Source organism: Bos indicus x Bos taurus, chromosome 28 (assembly GCF_003369695.1).
Source record: "Bos indicus x Bos taurus breed Angus x Brahman F1 hybrid chromosome 28, Bos_hybrid_MaternalHap_v2.0, whole genome shotgun sequence".
Classification (NCBI taxonomy): Eukaryota; Metazoa; Chordata; class Mammalia; order Artiodactyla; family Bovidae; genus Bos; species Bos indicus x Bos taurus.
Genome location: NC_040103.1, coordinates 8,553,364 through 8,575,540, shown reverse-complemented (window position 1 = coordinate 8,575,540; position 22,177 = coordinate 8,553,364). Strand labels below are relative to the sequence as shown.

Genomic DNA, 22,177 nt, shown 5'->3' with positions numbered 1-22,177 from the left:
TTGAGAAGGAAGAGCATGGATTGGGGTATTTTTGTGGGGAAAGTACAAGTTACCACTGTGATTGGAAAGTGGCCTTGACCAAGGACAAGTGACCTAATCGCTGATAGTGTTTAACGCCCCTGCAATCACAAACATAGAAAGAGGCTGTCCATGCTGAAGCAGTTTTCTCCAGCAGTTCCTGTAACAGAGCAGAAGGCAAATAGGCTGAACCTGGATGGGGATTGGAAGGGAAGGTATGATGGAGAACTTGGGTAGAGGGTGGTGTGAAGTCAAGAGATTACCGGTGGTGATGAGGTTGTTAACTGAAGGGCTGAACTTTTAAGTATCCTGCTTGATTAAGGAAGAAAGTGAAGCCATGACAGGGCTGACAAATGTGGAGAATGAAGAGGATGAAGAATCCCATGAGTAAGCTGTAGGATTAGTGGAAGTAAAGGAGTATGAGAGATGGAAAAATGTGATGTGAGAGTCCTAAATTTAAGATTCTGGTAAATAAGAGCCAAAGTATGACCGATGATGGTGGGTAAAGATTAATAGCACTAATTACAATACTAATACTAATACAAGCAACTGTTTATTGTGTGCTTTGTGCTAGTCACTATACTGAATGCTTCTTATGGATTAATTATGAGCTTCTCATAATAAACCTATGAGCATTATTATTATTTAATACTAAATCGAACTTATTTTTCACAACCATCCTGTGAAGCACATATTAGGAGCTCCATTTTACAAATGAAGAAACTGGGGCTTAGTGAGATTAAGTAATTTTCCCCAAGGCACACAGCTTGGAGGTACCTGAGTCTTTCTAGCCCCAGAACCCTTATTTATGCCCAACTCCTAAATCATGCTGGCCTTCTGCCAAGTAGGGGTCATTGAAGAAAAGGAAGTCAAAGTACTCTAAATCCTAGTGTGTTGGCATTAAATTTTCTCATGGGTAGTGAAGCCCTGGAATAACAGATCTTGTGTGGAGAGGAAGACAGAAATTGTATGACAAAGTTCTCAATAAATGAATGACTCAAAGGTCAGTCAGTGACAACTATAACTATAGTTATAGCCTTAAAAGGGGATGGAGTGGGATAATAATGTCCAAATCACCTTTGGAAACCAGAATAGTACTGACTTGTGTTCCTGGCCTGGGATCTGGGTGTCCATAGTGATTTATTAAGAGAAGGAGATGAAGTGATCCTCTTGTGTGGAAGTAGAGGATATAGGAAAGTTTCTTAGCAACAGAACTAGGGATTCTAATGGTAGGGAGTAAAGAATTCAGAGTTGAGCCAGGAGGACTCATCTAGTTGTGCATTAAAAATCAGAAAGGATGGTGGCAGGTAGGCTGATTATATATTGACTAAACTGATGTTATTTTGAAAATGAAAAGACATTAATAATTACTGTGGGACAACAAGCATAAAGTAGGACTGTCCTGGACAAATCAAGCTATTTAGTCATATCAGTCATTGGTAACCTGATGACATACCACCCTGGAAAGGGGTTGTAGATGTTGGGAAATGAATTGAGCCTTGAATTAGAGGCACGTGAATGGAGCTTACTAACCTAAGATTATTCTAACCCCACAACACTGCCCTGAAATGTTCTGGGTATGTCTTGTTCTATAAGGGTCTGGAAATTTGAAGGAAGTTATGAATTAATCTCTAGAGGAAATTTTGGAAGCCATTATTATATAGATGACCCCTGAAACCTTGGATGGATAAGATTGTCAAAGAACACAAAGGGAAGTGAGGCAGAGGGGAGAATGCAGAGGCTCACCAATGTGAAGGAGCTGGTGAAGAAGCATCCAGACAAGGAGACAGAAGGAGAGGTCAGAGGGGCAGGAGGAAAACCAAAAGAGATTTGGCATCTTCCATGTCATGAGATGGAGCAGGACATGACAACCCATTCCAGTATTCTTACCTGGAGAATCCCACAGACAGACTGTAGGCTGTACAGGCTACAGACTGAAGCTTGGCCAGCTCTAGTCCATGGGGTCACAAAGAATCAGACATGACTAAAGCAACTTAGCATGAACACACACATGTCAAGAGACAAGAGAAATTTAAGAATGAGTGATTAATAATCTCATATGCTTTATTGAAAAGACCCTGATGTTGGGAAAGACTGAAGGCAGGAGGAAAGGGGGATGACAGAAGATGAAATGGTTGGATGGCATTACCAACTCAATGGACATGAGTTTGAGCAAGCTCCGGGAGTTGGTGATGGACAGGGAGGCCTGGCGTGCTGCAGTCCATGAGGTTGCAAAGAGTCGGACACGACTGAGTGACTGAACTGACTCACTGACTGATGCCTCATGTTCCTCAGAGAGGTCAAACGAGACAAGGATATCCGTTGGATTGAGTCTGGCAGTTAGAAGTTTATTGTTGGTCTTGACTTGAATAGTTTCAGTAGAGTGGTATGTGCAAAATCCAAGCTGCTGTGTACAGAGTATGTGTGTGTGGCAGGGGGCTGGGGGGGGGGGGGGGAGTGAAAAGACTACTTCCAGTGCAGATTACCCTTGAGTAATCTTGAAAGAGGAAGATGTCAACAGGCTTTTTTTCTTTCTTTCTTTTTAAACATAGAGAAAAAGCCAATGGAGATGAAGGGTTAAAAACTGAGAAGAAAATGGAAGTGCTAGCAGTGCCTCCTAATAATGTCTAGTCAGTAATTTTGTAGTAATCAGAAGAGTGAAAGTGAGAGAAAGAAATATTTTAGATCAAGGAAGACAAACTTCATAATAACCATAATTTGTCAGAAACTGAAATGGGTGGAGAGTGTTTATAGAAAGGAGGGAATTCCTAATTTGGATGAAATATTGGAAAGTGACATCTAGGTTGTGGATTAACTCTAGGTTTCTGTTTTTTTCCCCCTCTACTTTTAATCCTGTGTTTTTGTGGAATAATAGAACCATGTTCCATCTCCAAGGTTGTTATTAGAATGGATTTGCTATTTTCTATGGATTTGTTCTTATAATTCTCACTTACTAGCTTTTTTAAAAGTTAACTGTGTTTGTACATTGGAAATATTTTCTGGTTAAGTATATTTGTTTTCTATTGTGGTTACATTTGATTCTTGGCTGAATTCACTGGTTTTGGTAATTTCTATTTAACAAAAGTGAATTCATATCTATATACATGTTTTCTGTTATGAACATATAAAGAGCAATAATAGTATGTTAATTTTTTTCTTCCCTCTTTAAATTTGTTCTGATCAAAATGTAATTTGCTGCAGTGGAATTCTTACTAGTTTTGTAGTTCACTTGTCTTGGTTCCTTAGGTTGAAGAGTAATAATCATGAAGTGAAGTGAAGTCACTCAGTTGTGTCTGACTCTTTGGGACCCCATGGACTGTAGCCTACCAGGCTCCTCCATCCATGGGATTTTCCAGGCAAGAGTACTGGAGTGGGTTGCCATTTCCTTCTCCAGGGGAACTTCCCGACCCAGGGATCGAACCCGGGTCTCCCGCATTGTAGGCAGACGTTTTACTGTCTGAGCTACCAGGGAAGCCCTAATTGCATAAATATTTTTTCAACAACATAATTATTATACAAAGTTTAGATGAGTGTAAAATTAAAACAATGGTGAGAATGGGTTCTTCAATTATTATAACTATGTACTTTATTTGAAAGGCAAGGAGAACATTAGTCAGTTCATAAAATGCATTCATTGTTACATTTTCTGAATATTCGTTCATTGAAGTGCAAAAATCAGTGTATCCTGGCCAATGGTAAGAGGAAATTTTGCTGGTGTGACTTGTAGGGCAGCTGTTTATATTTGTCAGCTCACTCTTACACTACTTTTTGATATTTACTTATCTGAACCTTTAATACACTATGACTTTTCTTTTAGTCTATTAAAGATTAAAATCCTTTGCCATTTTCTGGATTTCCTATTAACGATGATTCCAAAGACAGTAATGCTGATAACTGTTCCTGCTTTTCTCTGTTAGCTTTATTTTAAAATTTTGGAGTCTATTTCTAAAGTCATACATTCCATATTACTGAAATGTATTTATTTTCTCTACATCTTATTTTTTTTTTAATAGAATCTCTGGTTTTGACAAAACCTAATGATGCGCAGTTTAAAGAAACATTTAGAATGTGTAATTTTAATCTTAATCTTGATGCTTACAGTTACTATATGACTATTCAGTTCAGTTCAGTTGCTCAGTCGTGTCCAGTTCTTTGCGACCCCATGAATTGCAGCACGCCAGGCCTCCCTGTCCGTCACCAACTCCCGGAGTTCACCCAAACTCGTGTCCATTGAGTCAGTGATGCCATCTAGCCATCCCATCCTCTGTCATCCCCTTCTCCTCCTGCCCCCAATCCCTCCAAGCATCAGAGTCTTTTCCAATAAATTAGCTCTTCGCATGAGGTAGCCAAAGTATTGGAGTTTCAGCTTTAGCATCAGTCCTTCCAAAGAACACCCAGGACCGATCTCCTTCAGAATGGACTGGTTGGATCTCCTTGCAGTCCAAGGGACTCTCAAGAGTCTTCTCCAACACCACAGTTCACAAGCATTACAGTATTACTATTTTCTGACTATTGTACTGTTAACGAAAGCCCATAGCCTAAAAAATACTTAGAGATCATCTACTTGTGTCTTTGTTTGAATATGTATAAGAAGAATGGGGATCAGAAAAGCACTTTGCCTGAGATCCCAAAGAATTTGACGCAAAACAGAAAACTGAAAGTGTTTTGACTTTTAGTCTAGTATTCTTTCTCTTATACCACCAAATTCTTGAATATTTTAATACACTTAAAAAATGTAATCCCATAGCTAAAAGATGCCTTATACAACATGGAAAACAATGGTGTTTGGTTTCTAGTATGTAGTTCATGTGTAACTTTAACCCTTTTTCTTTGCACATGTCTACATGCAGATCACAGTGATAGAAACTAGATTGTAATGATACCAGTGTGGTTGAAAAACAATATAAAGTGTAGGTTGAATCTGAAATGCATTATCTCAGAAACTGTTTAATATGTATTTCTGTTTTACTTCTGTTCTTGATCACTCCCAGTCCCTGTGCCCTTCTCTCCTACTATCTGTCCATCCTCATGAATGGTTAGAGAACAGCAGATGAAGCAACCAGATCTCAGTTTGGTCTTACTGTTGTTTTTCTTGCTGTGAACTCTTCTGTAATAGTAAACACATTTGTCTATAATTGCCTCAGCTGAATTTTTTTCTTTAGAAGGGAAGCTAATTTTCATTGTGTCTGTAAGAATTACAGAGGAATGAGGAAACCAGAACAATCTACATTTGCAAGAAGTCTTTCAAGCTTGTCAATACCTGTGTTCAGTATTTTTGAAACTTATTTTGCAGGCCCTTTACCTTATACAATATATATGTTAAAAACTGTTCATCATTATGATGTTACTCTATAAATTATTTTTTACTGTTTTTGTTTCACATTTAGCATAAGGCTCCAGGATTTTGTGTGTGTGTGTTTCTTTAGGAGGTATGGAAAACCACCATGTCTACTGTTGATTTTAAAGAACTTTGAGGCGCTTCCCACTGGGTGGGGGCGGAGCGCGGGCCGCCGAAGCTTCGGCGGAGGCTGCAGGTGAGCGCGCGCACGCGCCGCGGCGGCGGCCCGGCCCGAGGTGAGGGAGAAAATAAATAAATAAAGAACTTTGAAACTGTAAACTCCGAATCATACTCTTTAACATAGGAAGAATAAACATCTACGCTTTTATCGCTGAAGTTTTTTGTTTCTAATCTAAATATTAGTAAAGGTTTTTAGGTGTTTCTGTAGCACTTTCCTTAATACATTAAGTTCTTGCGTGGTATGGAGAAAGGCTCCTGTAAATGTGCCTGTTTATTTCTCAGTGCTTTAGGTGTGGGAATATTTCATAAAGGAATTTGAGTAACAAAATGTTTACTGTCAAAGTTAGTATTAAATGAATTGGTTTCTATTTATTGACCTCTTACTATTTGACTTATTTTTAAACAAATAAGACCTGATTTCCCTTGATAAAATATAATCTAGCTTTGAAAGAAACAGTGTAATCCCATAATACAATGTAGTGAGTCCTAAGATGCAGGCATTTAGAAAAGTAATTGGTAGTTAGTGGGAATTTCGTAGCAGCAGCAACATGATTTAAAAAAAAAAAAAAAAGTGAAATAATGTTGAGAACCTTTAGGAGGAATTATGGCATGGTACATTGTGTTTTGAGATGTGTTGAGAGATTAAAAACAAAAGTTAGCGGAGGGAATTCCATAGCATGATAATAAGGAATTAGGATCTTATTCCCTAGGAATTGAAGTACCATTTATTATTTTAAGGAATGTGGCTGACATTTTTAGCAGTTGTAGAATTTGAACTGAATGGAAATGCACCAGGAAAAGCGACCAATTAAGAGGCTGTTGGTATTGCAAGTGAGAGAGATGAGGACCGGAGAATGCTTCGTCATAAGATGAGAGGGCAAGGACCAGATTCAAGGTGATGATCATAACAGCTAACAATTATTGATCTTTTGACAGTCTGCCAGGCAGAGTGCTATCTCATTTAGTTTTAACATTCACAACAACTCGAGGTGCTCTTAGGAACTCAGTTTTATAGATAAGAAACTGAGACTTAGAGGAAATCAAGTCTAAGGTCACAGAATAAGCGAGTAGGAGATGCAGAGGTGAACCAGCCAGCTGTCAAGAGGAAGAATTGACTACCCAGATGAAGTGCTATTCTTTCTTTTTCTCTTGAGTGGCTGGGTAGAGGCCATTAACTGAAACAGGAATGAGGAAGGAAGAGCTGATTTGTTGGAGGGAGGAGTCAGTGTTTGTTTTGAAGAAGAGAAATTTGATAGAATACAGAGAGACTGCCTGGTTCTGAATCCTGCGTCTGATACTTGTAGCTCTGTGACCTTGAACAGTTACCTAACCTCACTGTGCTTCAATTTCCAACATGTGACAAATAAGGGTATATTTGTAGTTACAAGACTGTTATGAGGATTAAACCAACCACTCCAATAGAGTGCTTATGGAAGTGCCCAGTGTGTAGTAATTAAACATGGTAGGTATTAGGTGTATCACCATCATTATCATTCTGTAAAAATCTAGAGATCTGTTACGGAGATGGATGAGCTATTCAGTGTAAAACTTCTAGCAAAATTATTCCCAGTAGGAATGTACAGCCCAGAGAGATGATTTAGTTGACGGGCCTTCATCGTTCCTTTTGGTGCAGCCACAATGTCTCAAAATTTCCATTCTTTTATGGTGCCCAGGATCAAATACAGATAATCTTTTGAGTTATCTGCTTGTCCAATTTGTTTTAGAGAAAACGAACTGCTTTTTGAAGGGCTTTAGTGTGATACACTTGGGTATGACTTTCTTGGAATTTCCTTTAAAATTCTGCCTTGCTACACTGTGCTTGGGTTCCTTATTTCCTGGCCACGTTTTTGTACAAGGAGCCAGGATGACCTCTCCTTTCTGAGCCAATCAAATTTTCCTCCACATTTACTAGTTAAGGGTTATTATATAGTTCTATATATGGCAGAAAGTGAAGAGGAACTAAAAAGCCTCTTGATGAAAGTGCAAGTGGAGAGTGAAAAAGTTGGCTTAAAGCTCAACATTCAGAAAACGAAGATCATGGCATCTGGTCCACCACTTCATGGGAAATAGATGGGGAAACAGTGGAAACAGTGTCAGACTTTATTTTTCTGGGCTCCAAAATCACTGCAGGTGGCGACTGCAGCCATGAAATTAAAAGACGCTTACTCCTTGGAAGGAAAGCTATGACCAACCCAGATAGCATATTCAAAAGAAGAGACATTACTTTGCCAACAAAGGTTCGTCTAGTCAAGGCTATGGTTTTTCCTGTGGTCATGTATGGATGTGAGAGTTGGACTATGAAGAAGGCTGAGCGCCGAAGAATTGATGCTTTTGAACCGTGGTGTTGGAGAAGACTCTTGAGAGTCCCTTGGACTGCAAGGAGATCCAACCAGTCCATTCTGAAGGAGATCAGCCCTGGGATTTCTTTGGAAGGAATGATGCTAAACCTGAAACTCCAGTACTTTGGCCACCTCATGCAAAGAGTTGACTCATTGGAAAAGACTGTGATGCTGGGAGGGATTGGGGGCAGGAGGAGAAGGAAACGACAGAGGATGAGGTGGCTGGATGGCATCACTGACTCGATGGACGTGAGTCTCAGTGAACTCCGGGAGTTTGTGATGGACAGGGAGGCCTGGCGTGCTGCGATTCATGGGGTCGAAAGAGTCGGACACGACTGAGCGACTGAGCTGATCTGATATATTTAATATGGAACACTAGGTCAGAGCCAGTCAACTTTTATCCCTCTTATGTTGCAATCCCCATTAGAGCGGAAGGTGTTACTTGTTGTTAAAATATAAATACTTCTTTCCAGGAGGAGCAGAATTTTCTTTTTTTCAGTTCACTTCTTGATGTGAATGAGACATGAGGAAACATGGAAAATGATAACATGAACCTGTAGAAGACCTTGAGAAGTTTAGGATGGCAGGATATATTGCCTGGAGGACAGATAGGCATGATTACTGCCTAATTATAGTTACACTTAGTGCCAGACCCAATCACTAGAATGTGCTGACAGGTAATATTCTAAAAGATATAGTTTGGCTGTGAAAGTGTTAATCACTAAGTCATGTCCGATTCTTTGTGACCCTATGGGCTATAGCCTGCCAGGCTCTTCAGTCCATGAAATTCTCCAGGCAAGAATACTGGAGTGGGTAGCCTTTCCCTTCTCCAGGGGATCTTCCTGATCCAGGGATTAAACCTAGGTCTCCTGCATTGCAGGCAGATTCTTTTTTGGTTTGGCTATGCGACATTTCTCAAAAATTTAATGCCGTATTAGGAAGAACATTGGATAGGAATCTGAAGATGTAAAGCCCTGTGACTTTTGGGAAATCTCTTAACCTCCATCTGTCTTAGGGTTCTTATCTATTAATGTAAAATTTTGAGGGAGATACTGCTGCTGCTGCTGCTAAGTCACTTCAGTTGTGTCCGACTCTGTGCGACCCCATAGATGGCAGCCCACCAGGCTCTACCATCCCTGTGATTCTCCAGGCAAGAACACTGGAGTGGGTTGCCATTTCCTTCTCCAGTGCATGAAAGTGAAGAGTGAAAGTGAAGTCGCTCAGTCGTGTCCGACTCTCAGCGACCCCATGGACTGCAGCCCACCAGGCTCCTCTATCCATGGGATTTTTTCCAGGCAAGAGTATTAGAGTGGGCTCTGTTAAGATAGTTATCCAGACTGTAAACGATTTGCCTTTGCAGACAATGTTATATGAGGTATTTATATCTATAAGGCTCTTCTCTAGGTTGTTTAAACTACAGTGTCCCTGAAAGTGGCATTGTGAGAGAACCCTGGGAAGAAGGTTTGGGGAAGTTCTGGTGTTAACATCATCAAGCTTAACTGGCCTTAGGGTTTGCCTCACATGTGCTACCCTACTTTTGGAGCCCTTTCCTTGATCATCAGGGCCACCCCAAATGACTTGGATGTGTGGGAACACCTTCTCCCCTTGCTTGACAGGGAACTGGGTTGGGGGCATGACAAATGTGTTCTTAGCCATCTGAATTGGAACTGTCAGTTGAGTTCCCCAGGGGGACTGGGGTAGTTACTCAGAATCCTTAGGGTCCAAAGTTCAAAGTTTTAATGACATTTTTTTTCTTCCCATGAATACCACATTAGTATTCAAGGAGCTGGAGACCAGTCTAAACTTCATAAGAATGTGTGACATCCTGACTGTGAACCAGATATTCTTTCATGCAGAATTCGGAAAATCAAGTTCAATATTTGTCAAGAAGCACCTGAGCTCTAAACAACAGCTATAATCTGAAACAACTGTCATAATTTCTTTTGAAGTTAATCATTAAATGGAAGTTGAACATCATCCTCAAGTATGGTGAATTATCAGTAATTATGGGATTGTGATTTATCTTGCAAAAAAGGTTTATATTATCACTAAGGTAGTTTTTCAGAGAAGGCAATGGCACCCCACTCCAGTACTCTTGCCTGGAAAATCCATGGACGGAGGAGCCTGGTAGGCTGCAGTCCATGGGGTCGCTAAGAGTCGGGCACGACTGAGGGACTTCACTTTCACTTTTCACTTTCCTGCATTGGAGAAGGACATGGCAACCCACTCCAGTGTTCTTGCCTAGAGAATCCAAGGGACAGGGGAGCCTGGTGGGCTGCCATCTATGGGGTCGCACAGAGTTGGACACGACTGAAGCAACTTAGCAGCAGCAGCAGTAAGGTAGTTTTTATGGATCTCCGATTTAGCTATTTAATTTAGAACTTTGTTGAAGTGTCACACCCTTTAATTCTCATTTTAAATTCCAAGGATTTTGTAAAAATAAGCCCATGAAATATGTTTTACTTTTTCATATTCAATGACTATCAAATTTTACTTCAATTTTCTCAAGAGAATATTTATTTTCCACTATAACATAGGTTGTAAAGATGCTTATATTAATAAATATAGGTAATAAATGGATAAGCAACAAGAGTATATTGTACAACACGGGAAAATATAGCCATTAGTTTGTAGTAACTTTAAATGGAAGATAATTTATAAAAATATTAAATCACTATGTTGTACACCTGAAACTAATGTAATATTATTATAAATCAACTATACTTCAATTAGAATAAAAGCAAGTAAGCTATTTGTAAGAAGAAAAAAATTTGGTATGTAAATAATATCATCGTAAACTTTCTGTCTTAAGTCTGTAGTTGGGAATCATTCTGATAGCTATTATTTAATATATCTAGTATGACCAAACATTTACAAGGTAAAGCCTAGGTTAGCAGATATTTGCTTCTTAGATGTTGTATAATTTAACTCAACCGATATGTCTTATCTAGCTGATTCTTTAAAGAGAATTGTATTATCTGAACAAGATCATTTCCTAGTATATTCTCCCTTCCCCCATCCAAATCTCTTGTATGTTTGGCTCTGTGCTATGGTTACAAAATTGTGTAGGGGGAGATTTTTGAATCTTGTTTGCAGGTGTACAGATTGCAGACTAGTGAACTTTGAGTAAAGATTCTGGGCAACATTCTGGGCAATGTTTAGAGGCAGTGTTAAGGAAACTTCCTTACCCATTGATTTTTAATTGACCTGACAGAAAAAAAGCTGTGTCTTCTAAATGTCGTTATTTTAGTTCCAGTTAATTAGCTCTAAAAATATAATATAACTCCCAAGACAATTGTCATAGGACCTTGAAATGCTGGCTTTCATTATTGTCACCTATAGAATGTGGGGTTGGAGAGTATGAAGTGGAAAGTTTCTGCCATTTGTAACTGCACGAAATGATAAAAATAGTGTTATCATTTTTTCCTCAAGTTTTTTTGATCTTTAGTGATATGTTGCAAAGAATCTGTGAGATCTTTGGCAAAGTCATAAATCAGTTTATAATCAATATATACTAAACTCTGTGAAGAAATGGGATTTAGCATAGTTAAGAGTTCATGTGAACAACCCTTATTTTCATGAAAGCTGCTTCAGATTGCAACAGATTCTGATTGAGTAAGAATTCACTGAGTACTAATTATTTTGTGTAATTTTTGTGTAAGTCTCACAATAATCCTATGATTTTTAGTAGTCTTCTATTTTTTGGTACCTAATACATTTCTGAAAAATATTCTTTGTGATTATAATTTCTCTAATACTACTGTAAGTAGCAGATTTAGTAAGTATGTACCTAATACTGGGTTGGTCAAAAAGTTCATTTGCATTTTCCCATAACATCATGCAAAAAAAGGCAAATGAACTTTTTGGCCAATCCAATATTATTTTAAAAGACAATTTACCAGAAATTTTGGTGTTCAATGAAAAATTAAGAATTGAGTCCTTTAGATGATGCTGTTAGATGAGGAAAAGTATGGTTTTTAATCAGGCCATAAGAATAAAGTTCATTATTATAACATTTTTTCTTGTTAGTTTTCTTTTTCTTCTTGTTTACTGTAGAAGTCACAAGACAAGGAAAAAGGCAAAAAATGCAGATACTTTCTGCTTTTATTTTCAGTGTTTCCTTGGAAACTCCATCATCAGATCAGATCAGATCAGATCAGTCGCTCAATCTTGTCCGACTCTTTTCGACCCCATGAATTGCAGCACACCAGGCCTCCCTGTCCGTCACCAGCTCCCGGAGTTCACTGAGACTCACGTCCATCGAGTCAGTGATGCCATCCAGCCATCTCATCCTCTGTCGTCCCCTTCTCCTCTTGCCCCCAATCCCTCCCAGCATCAGAGTCTTTTCCAATGAGTCAACTCTTCACATGAGGTGGCCAAAGTACTGGAGTCTCAGCTTTAGAATCATTCCTTCCAAAGAAATCCCAGGGCTGATCTCCTTCAGAATGGACTGGTTGGATCTCCTTGCAGTCCAAGGGACTCTCAAGAGTCTTCTCCAACACCACAGTTCAAAAGCATCAATTCTTTGGTGCTCAGCTTTCTTCAAAGTCCAACTCTCACATCCATACATGACCACAGGAAAAACCATAGCCTTGACTAGACAAACTTTTGTTGGCAAAGTAATGTCTGTGCTTTTGAATATGCTGTCTAGGTTGGTCATAACTTTCCTTCCAAGGAGTAAGTGTCTTTTAATTTCATGGCTGCAGTCACCATCTGCAGTGATTTTGGAGCCCAGAAAAATAAAGTCTGACACTGTTTCCACTGTTTCCCCATCTATTTCCCATGAAGTGATGGGACCAGATGCCATGATCTTCGTTTTCTGAATGTTGAGCTTTAAGCCCACTTTTTCACTCTCCACTTTCACTTTCATCAAGAGGCTTTTTAGTTCCTCTTCACTTTCTGCCATAAGGGTAGTGTCATCTGCATATCTGAGGTTATTGATATTTCTCCCGGCAATCTTGGTTCCAGCTTGTGCTTCCTCCAGCCCAGCGTTTCTCATGATGTACTCTGCATATAAGTTAAATAAGCAGGGTGGCAATATACAGCCTTTACGTACTCCTTTTCCTATTTGGAACTAGTCTGTTGTTCCATGTCTGTATTTCTAACCCTTGCTTCCTGACGTGAATATGAATTTCTCAAGAGGCAGATCAGGTGGTCTGGTATTCCATCTCTTTCAGAATTTTCCACAGTTTATTGTGATCCACACAGTCAAAGGCTTTGGCATAGTCAATAAAGCAGAAATTGATGTTTTTCTGGAACTCTCTTGCTTTTTCCGTGATCCAGTGGATGTTGGAAATTTGATCTCTGGTTCCTCTGCCTTTTCTAAAACCAGCTTGAACATCAGGAAGTTCATGGTTCACATATTGCGGAAGCCATATGCATACCCTTAATTTTTCTGCAAACTGGTCTGAGGAAAGAGTGTAGTGATCTTTTCTTCCTCTAGATGGCACTCTCTGTTGGAACATGTTACGCTGGTGTCAAGCATTTAAAATCAGTTCAGTCACTCAGTCCAGTCCACTCTTTCCGACCCCATGAACTGCAGCACGCCAGGCCTGCCTGCCTATCACCAACTCCCCGAGTTTACCCAAACTCATGTCCATTGAGTCGGTGCTGCCATCTCATCCACTGTTGCCCCTTCTCCTCCCGCCCTCAATCTTTCCCAGCATCAGGGTCTTTTCCAATGAGTCAGCTCTTTGCATCATGTGGCCAAAATATTAGAGTTTCAGCTTCAACATTCGTCCTTCCAATGAATATTCAGAACTGATTTCCTTTAGGATGGACTGATTGGATCTCCTTGCAGTCCAAGGGACTCTCAAGAGTCTTCTCCAACATCACAGTTCAAAAGCATCAATTTTTTGGTGCTCAGATTTCTTTAGAGTTCAACTCTTACATCTATACATGACTACTGTAAAAACCATAGCCTTGACTAGATGGACCTTTGTTGGCAAAGTAATGTCTCTGCTTTTCAATATGCTATCTAGGCTGGTCATAACTTTCCTTCCAAGGAGTAAGCGTCTTTTAATTTCATGGCTGCAATCACCATCTGCAGTGATTTTGGAGCCCAAAAAAATAAAGTCTGTCACTGTTTCCACTGTTTCCCCATCTGTTTGCCCTGAAGTTATGGGACCAGATACCATGGTCTTCGTTTTCTGAATATTGAGCTTTAAGCCCACTTTTTCACTCTCCACTTTCACTTTCATCAAGAGGCTGTTTAGTTCCTCTTCATTTTCTGCCATAAGGGTGGTGTCATCTGCATATCTGAGGTTATTGATATTTCTCCCAGCAGTCTTGATTCCAGCTTGTGCTTCCTCCAGCCCAGAGTTTCTCATGATGTACTCTGCATATAAGTTAAATAAGCAGGGTGACAGTATACAGCCTTGACGTTCTCCTTTTCCTATTTGGAACCAGTGTGTTGTTCCATGTCCAGTTCTAACTGTTGCTTCCTGACCTGTGTATAGGTTTCTCAAGAGGCAGGTCGGGTGGTCTGGTATTCTCATCTCTTTCAGAATTTTCCACAGTTTATTTTGATCCACACAGTCAAAGGCTTTGGCATAGTCAATAAAGCAGAAATAGATGTTTTTCTGGAACTCTCTTGCTTTTTCAATGATCCAGCAGATATTGGCAGTTTGATCTCCGGCTCCTCTGCCTTTTCTAAAAACAGCTTGAACATCTGGAAGTTCATGATTCACGTATTGCTGAAGCCTGTCTTGGAGAATTTTGAGCATTACTTTACTAGCGTGTGAGATGAGTGCAATTGTGTGGTAGTTTGAGCATTCTTTGGCATTGCCTTTCTTTGGGATTGGAATGAAAACTGACCTTTTCCAGTCTTGTGCCCACTGCTGAGTTTTCCAAATTTGCTGGCATATTGAGTGCAGCACTTTCACAGCATCATCTTTTAGGATTTGAAATAGCTCAACTGGAATTCCATCACCTCTACTAGCTTTGTTTGTTCCAGGATGTCTGGCTCTGGGTGAGTGATCAGACCATCATGGTTATCTGGGTTCATGAAGATCTTTTTTGTATAGTTCTGTGTATTCGTGCCACCTCTTCTTAATATCTTCTGTTTCTGTTTGGTCCATACCATTTCTGTCCTTTTGCCAAGAGAATGCACTGGTCATAGCAAACGCCCTCTTCCAGCAACATAAGACTCTACAGATGGAGATCACCAGATGGTCAACACCAAAATCAGATTGATTATATTCTTTGCAATCAAAGATGGAGAAGCTCTATACAGTCAGCAAAAACAAGACTGGAGCTGACTGTGGCTCAGATCATGAACTCCTTATTGCCAAATTCAGACTTAAATTGAAGGAAGTGGGGGAAACCACTAGACCATTCAGGTATGACCTAAATCAAATCCCTTATGATTATACAGTGGAAGTGCCAAATAGATTTAAGGGACTAGATCTGATAGACAGAGTGCCTGATAAACTATGGACGGGGGTTCATGACATTGTACAGGAGACAAGGATCAAGACCACCCCCAAGAAAAAGAAATGCAAGAAAGCAAAATGGCTGTCTAAGGAGGCCTTACAAATAGCTGTGAAAAGAAGGGAAGCAAAAAGCAAAGGAGAAAAGGAAAGATATAAGCATCTGAATGCAGAGTTCCAAAGAATAGCAAGAAGAGATAAGAAAGCCTTCCTCAGCGATCAATGCAAACAAATAGAGGAAAACAACAGAATGGGAAAGACCAGAGATCTCTTGAAGAAAATTAGAGATATCAAGGCAACATTTCATGCAAAGATGGGCTCGATAAAGGACAGAAATGGTATGGACCTAACAGAAGCATTTAAAATTGAACTGCATAAAACATTTACCAAAAATGCTTGCTGCTGCTGCTGCTGCTGCTAAGTCGCTTCAGTCGTGTCTGACTCTGTGCAACCCCATAGACGGCAGCCCACCACCAGGCTCCTCTGTCCCTGGGATTCTCCAGGCAAGAACACTGGAGTGGGTTGCCATTTCCTTCTCCAATGCATGAAAGTGAAAAGTGAAAGTGAAGTCGCTCAGTCGTGCCCGACTCTTAGCGACCCCATGGATTGCAGCCTACCAGGCTCCTCTATCCATGGGATTTTCCAGGCAAGAGTACTGGAGTGGAGTGCCATTGCCTTCTCCGAAAATGCTTACCGATGTCATATAATCTCTGAAGATCCACATAGCAACTCCGTGGACATTTTATGGGGAGGAGGCCAAACTTCACACATAGAGCTCTGTGTGACTGGACAGTAATTGTTTGATTCCAAATCTCCCGCCTTTGTTTTCACCATTGTTATAATACTAATAATTTGACTGTTCAGAACAGATTCAGAAACTAGCAAAAACAGACTAGTACACATTTATTGAAATATTTATTAAGTAATAAATATTGGTTGAATTAATGAATTAGTGAAAAAGTGAATTGTAGCACAGTAGACTCTGTCCTCCTTATCACCAAGACCACTCATTATTTAATAGTTCTTGAGGAAGAAACTTAGTGACCACTGGAGAACTTTTTGCCATATTGTTGAGATTTTGTCTTCTGTGGTAAATGTAGTATCATCAGTAGCACTGCTTAAAGCATAGAATCGATAATATATTTTAAAAATGCCTAAAAGTTAAGAATATGTAGTCATGACTTGGTGTAGGGGCAGGTGTAGTAGCCCTACCATATTTCACGAAGGTGAATGTTTGAAAAATACATTGTACTGAGGATGATAGCATAATTCTGTGATCTTTTGGATAATAGGTTGTGGCAGAGCCAGAACCAGAACCAGATCAGAGCTAAAATATCAAAGTCAGCCTTCCTAAAATGTCTGTGGGAGGTCTCACTCAGTAAAAGCAAAGCTCATTTTATTGACCATTGCATTTCCAGAAGGTAAAGGAAATACTCGGGGAGCTGATACTCTGAGCCTAATTTTGACCCTCTGTGAGGGCTTTGTTAGTGAACATAATGGGAAGAGCTAATGTCCAGAAAACTAACTTCATGATTACTCAACTATAGTGACCTTTCACTTCCCCTCCAACACTGACATGCAGAGTCACACTCTGAATGTTGTCATCATCTGGAACTGTTTGATTCAGAAATCTATAAATTCCCATATCTTCCTTGCTACATTCTCTGTTCTCTCTCATAGAGATTGAGTACCTGAATTTCCTCTTTGTGTGGCAACATGTGTCTGGCCTTTTTCTTTTCTCTACCCAGCTTGTACCCCGTTTTTGACCATACGAATTATTCTTTCACCTGTACCCCTGATTCCTTCCTCTTATGCTTCTGCTGCCTCCACTCACCAGAACCCTCATTTCAAGATCAGTGATACAGTCTGTATTCTCTATTATGAGATCCAAGCAGCTGAATCCTGGAGAATCTGAAACGTTTGAGAAAATTGATCACATCAGAAATTCACAGGTTTCAGCCAGCACCCCAGGAAATCCTTTTATTTATCTTTGATCACTATTCTCTCCATCCTTGTTTTCCTGCTTCCCATTTTGCTTTTTGATACCAAACTTACTGTAATTGTTCTGGGGACTTGACTTGAGCCTCTCTTCCTGTCTGGAATGCCTTTCTTCTCTCCTTTTCTCCCTTTACCTGTTCAACTTTTTTCAAAATTATCTCGTTCATGAGGCTTCCCTGACCACTCAGATTGGGTTCAGTACTTCTTACCAGTACACAGTGCCCTGTGTATTGGTTTGCCTTTACCACATAATGTGATCTTCCTGGGGGTGGGCAGAGACTGGGACTGCTTTCCCACTTTGTGCTCTTGGTGCCTGGCACAAAGCAGGTGTTTAGTAAGTTATAGGTAAGTGAATAAATAATAAACAGAAAGAAGACTTGAAGCAAAGCTGGAATATAGAGAATTGGAGATACAGAGTTCCTAAATAGCAAAGAAAAGATAGATAAGGTGCCATATGTAGTTTCTAGAAGGGAAAGTGGTTGTAAGATGTCCATAGACAGAGGCTTTATTGAACAGTTGGAAATAATTTGTGAAGAAAAAGTAGAGGCAATGTGGCCAAATGAACTCACATTTTGAAATAACATGTGCAGGACAAGGAAAGAGAAACAAATAACAAAAACAAAATTATTTATATATAAAAGAGGAACACAACCCTCTGAGAATAATGAGCTAAGATTTTTAAAATGTCAAAACTGACCTTTACATTTTATATATAGAACATGAAAATAACAAGCAAATAATGGATTCTTCTTTTAAACAAACCAACTCTATGATCAGAGACAGAATAAATGCAACTTCTCAATTTCTGTTTTCTTTGCATCTTCTCTAACATGAAGAATGATCTATACACAGATTAATAAGGGTAGAAGTAAGAAGAATAATAGGAGAAAATGTAAGCCCAAGATTGAGAAGGAGATTGTACCAGAACCTCTGGTTGTTCTAAATGAATTCACACCTCAGGTTCAGATTCTGAGAAAATTTGTTAATGTCATTGCTCAACTGGTAATCTTTGAGTTATTACAGTGAATTTGAAAACTTTTAGAAGATTATGAGGAATAAACTTCCAAAATTATAAAAAAGAATGTAGATTCCATAGACTTTAGTGAGTTTGAAGTTATCTCCACAAAAGCTTCTTAAAGATCATTTTAAAAGATTTGCAAATGTTTACAGAAAGAATAGATGGACAGGAAAGGTTAAGGAGAGTCTCTAAAACTAATTCATGCAGATGACCCAGTTTCTGCTTTTGATAGGGATGTACATGTGCAGATCAAGAGAATGCTGCAGCTGTAATATACATAGAATCCCATGAGGTATTTGACGTCATCTGTTCTATCATTCTGTTTTGGGGGATACATGGAGAGCTGGGCTCTAGTATAGGTACAGTTATTGAACAGCGGAACTTGATTTTAGTTACTGCAGCCGTGTGGGAAATCTCTTAGAGGCTGCTGCTTTTGACACTGTTCCACTCATCACTTTAACACCTCCCACTTCTCACTCTCAGCTGGATTACCCTGTGGTTTATTTCACTGAGAAAATAGAAGCCTCCAAATCTTGGTCTTCCTACTGCCAGATACACGAGTCTTCCTGCATCTGTACTTGTGAACTCTGTCATGCTTCTTACTCCATTGACTCAAGTGCACTGTTCCTTCTGCTTGCACATTGGAGCCTCTTTATTTTGCCTCCTCATTGTTGCTGGTGTTATCTCCTCATTGTAGCTTTTCATCTGTTTTCCTTTTTCTGTTGGAGAAACATGCTACATGAATATGCTATGATAGCTTACAAACATGCCATAATATCTTTTTTTCTTAAAAAACTAAACAATTCCCCTATCCTGAGTCCCCTTCAAGCTGCCACCTATTTCCTTGCTACCCTTTTTGACAGAACTCCTCTAAAGGGTTTTCTAACACCTTGCCTCCATTTCTGCGCCATTCTTTGCCACTCCACTAAGACACTGTTTGACAGGGTTGTCAGTAACTTTCGTGTTGCTAAATCCAGTGGTCAGTTCCCCATTTCCATCTTACTCAACCTCTCAGCAGTATTTGACACAGTTGATCACTCTTTCCTGTTTCAGGTTTTCCTCACTTGGTTTCTGGGAAGGACCATGCTCCTGAATTTTTTCTGCCTCACATGCTGTTCCTTCCTGGCCTCCTATGCTGGAATCTCTTCATCTCCCTAACTCAGTGATGTAGACGCCAGGGCTCAGTCCTAGAACCTGTTCTCTGCTCCACTTGCACTCATTCTCTGGGTCCCCGTCCCCCCCCCCCCCTGCGTTGAGTACTCTAGCCACTAGCCACAGTCCCATCATTGCAGAAAGTTCTTTCAGATGGCATTCCTCTGGGTTATTTCATCCATATTATCTCATTAAAATGCATCTGCATGCTGATAACTCCCAAACTGATTCACCTGTTCCAGCCTCCCACCTGAACCCGCTTGGTATATCCAGCTGCCTACCTGATACCCTTTATTTGCTTCTTAAGAGACCTGTCAGACTTGACAGAGCTAAGGGTAAACTTTACTATACTTTCTCTCCCAAACAGTCTTATGTATAAATGATCTGGGCTGTTCCTCACATAGCCTTAAAAAAAACTTGGTAGTCTCTCTTTTTTTTAAAAAAAAATTTTTGGAGGTTAGGCAAGGAAAGGAGGGTGGGCAGGAAGGAGACTTCCACTGTTCGGGAGAGACCGTTCCAGAGGAACACCCCTGTTTCTTTCTACATCTTACTTCAGTCCCTGAAAAGTAAGAGTGAGTGACTTTTCATACTTCTGTAGTAATATCTAACTTCTTTTTTTCTCTTGTATTCAGTATCTGGTGCATCAAATATACACTAGTCTCAATGCCCTGTAATACTTTTTCCCCAGATACTTACATGGACTGTTTTGTTACTTCATTCAGGGTTTTGCTCAGAATGTCCTCTTTAGACATTCCCTGCCAACCCTATCTAAAGTAGCCTTCCTGTCATTCTGTATCCTTATTCTGTTTTACACTGGCATTACATTTATTTTTTGTGTCTCTGCCCCACTAGAATCCATGAGCAAAGGGATTTTTCTTTTTGTGTCAAAAATAATAGCTGGTGTATAGTAACTGTTCAATAAATGTTTGTTTAATTAAATGGCATACTGATGATGACACTTATGTCATTTCTAATGACATAAAACCAGAGGTTATAACTGATACACTGTCAGTTTTTTGTTTGCTTTTTTTTTTGGTTATTTTATATTTTACACTTTGCTAGTCGCTGAATTAGAGAAAATGAAACCTCTTGTTTTTCTGAAAAGGTCATTTATATGATTATAGGCATTTTGCTAGGATTCATTTCATTTATGGTAAAATTTTAAGAGTATAAAAATTCTAGTAATATTGTTGGGAGCAAGTTTTATTTATTATGACATTATAACAATAGTTATAAGTTGAAAATTGTAATGATGATGAATTTGAAATTTGGCATTTTTGCTATAAAGTACAAAAAGTAACAAGACAGGGTCCCTGGCCTTAAGGAACTTGTTACCTAAGAGGTAAGATAGTCATCAGATAAGTAGCTACACAGGGGCAAAAACATGTAATGTTCTAAAAGGCACATTTTCAATTTATTAAAAAACTGTATTTCCATACTTTATGGACACCTAGCATAATATTGAGTGATTTTTTTTAAAGTCAAAGTACAGCTGTGAATAATGAGTGCAGGAGGCAGAGTGCAGGAGGACACAGCTCATTGTTGTGGTGGGTGGGCTTATGATTTTGGATGGATATCCAAGCTGGACCGTGTACAATATGGAGATAAAGAAACCATGTCAGGGGCTTTGTAAGAGCATTAAAAAGTCCCTCCGCTTGACCTGGAAATGTCTCTCAGTAAGAGAAACAGATGGATCCAGTTTTCTGGCAACTTTCACTTCTAGTAGCCAGCCTGAGTTAGCTGGAATCGTTTTAGCATCTGAGATAAATGGCTCCATCTTGTAGTAATCCAGGCTAGAGGGTGCCAATAGTCAGAGCAATTTATACACTACCTCCTTATGCTCATCGTTCGATAGGTGATTTCCTCGTCTGTAATTTTAGAGTTAAAAATATAAGGATGATACAGTAGGAGCAGGTATGGAAGGCGTTTTGAGACTCCACTCCAGGACTCTCTTGTTTGATGGAGCAGTTGATGCCCTGGTGGTTGGCCAGTGGAGTGGGCAAGTAAGACTGAGATCCAGTCTGTGCTTTGGTAGCTGTGTGCCATGGGCTGCACCATCCTAGGAAAAGTGTTTTTTCCCTAATTCACACAAAGTCTTGTGTAGTCTAAGGGCAGTTCTGTCCTATTTCCTGCCTACTTTATTCTCAAGGGCCTAGAATAGTGTGTAGTACAAGAACCGTCTGTCAAGCTGAACGGAATTCAAGACAATGCTCTAGATTTGAGCATTTTAAGCAATTAAAGGTCATTTTGACTTTAAAAGCTTGTGGTTCAAAATAAACCTTACTGTTTGCCTTATAACTATAATAAGAAAATATTTTTCATGCCTCTGCTTGTAAAAGGTAAAAGTTATAGTAAAGGAGAAAACTACAGAGAAGCATCTTCTTGCTATCCCAGAAGTAGGAATTTATCCTTTGATATTCTAGAAATAGCCTTCACTGTGTTATACATAGGCAATTAATTCATTTTTAAAAATTCAGAAAGGGTAGGAAACTTGGTGGTGGTTTATTCATTTGTTGGCTGTAGTATTTTCTGAGTTCTCATGTATCCTCAAATATCTTTTACAGGAAAGTAATAACTTGACTGTCATAGTATATAGATGATATTCTACTGCCTTCTAGATTTCATTATTAAGAAGACAGATGATGCCAAATTCTTCCTCCTTTATAGTGGTTTACTGGAGGTTATAAGTTAGGAGTTGGGAGAG

General features: G+C 39.5%; 1 protein-coding gene across 4 annotated transcripts in view; it reads left to right on the top strand.

The window, feature by feature from the left end:
* LYST (lysosomal trafficking regulator) overlaps positions 1-22,177 on the top strand; it is a 176,246-nt gene that overhangs the window by 5,786 nt on the left and 148,283 nt on the right. The window lies entirely within an intron of this gene.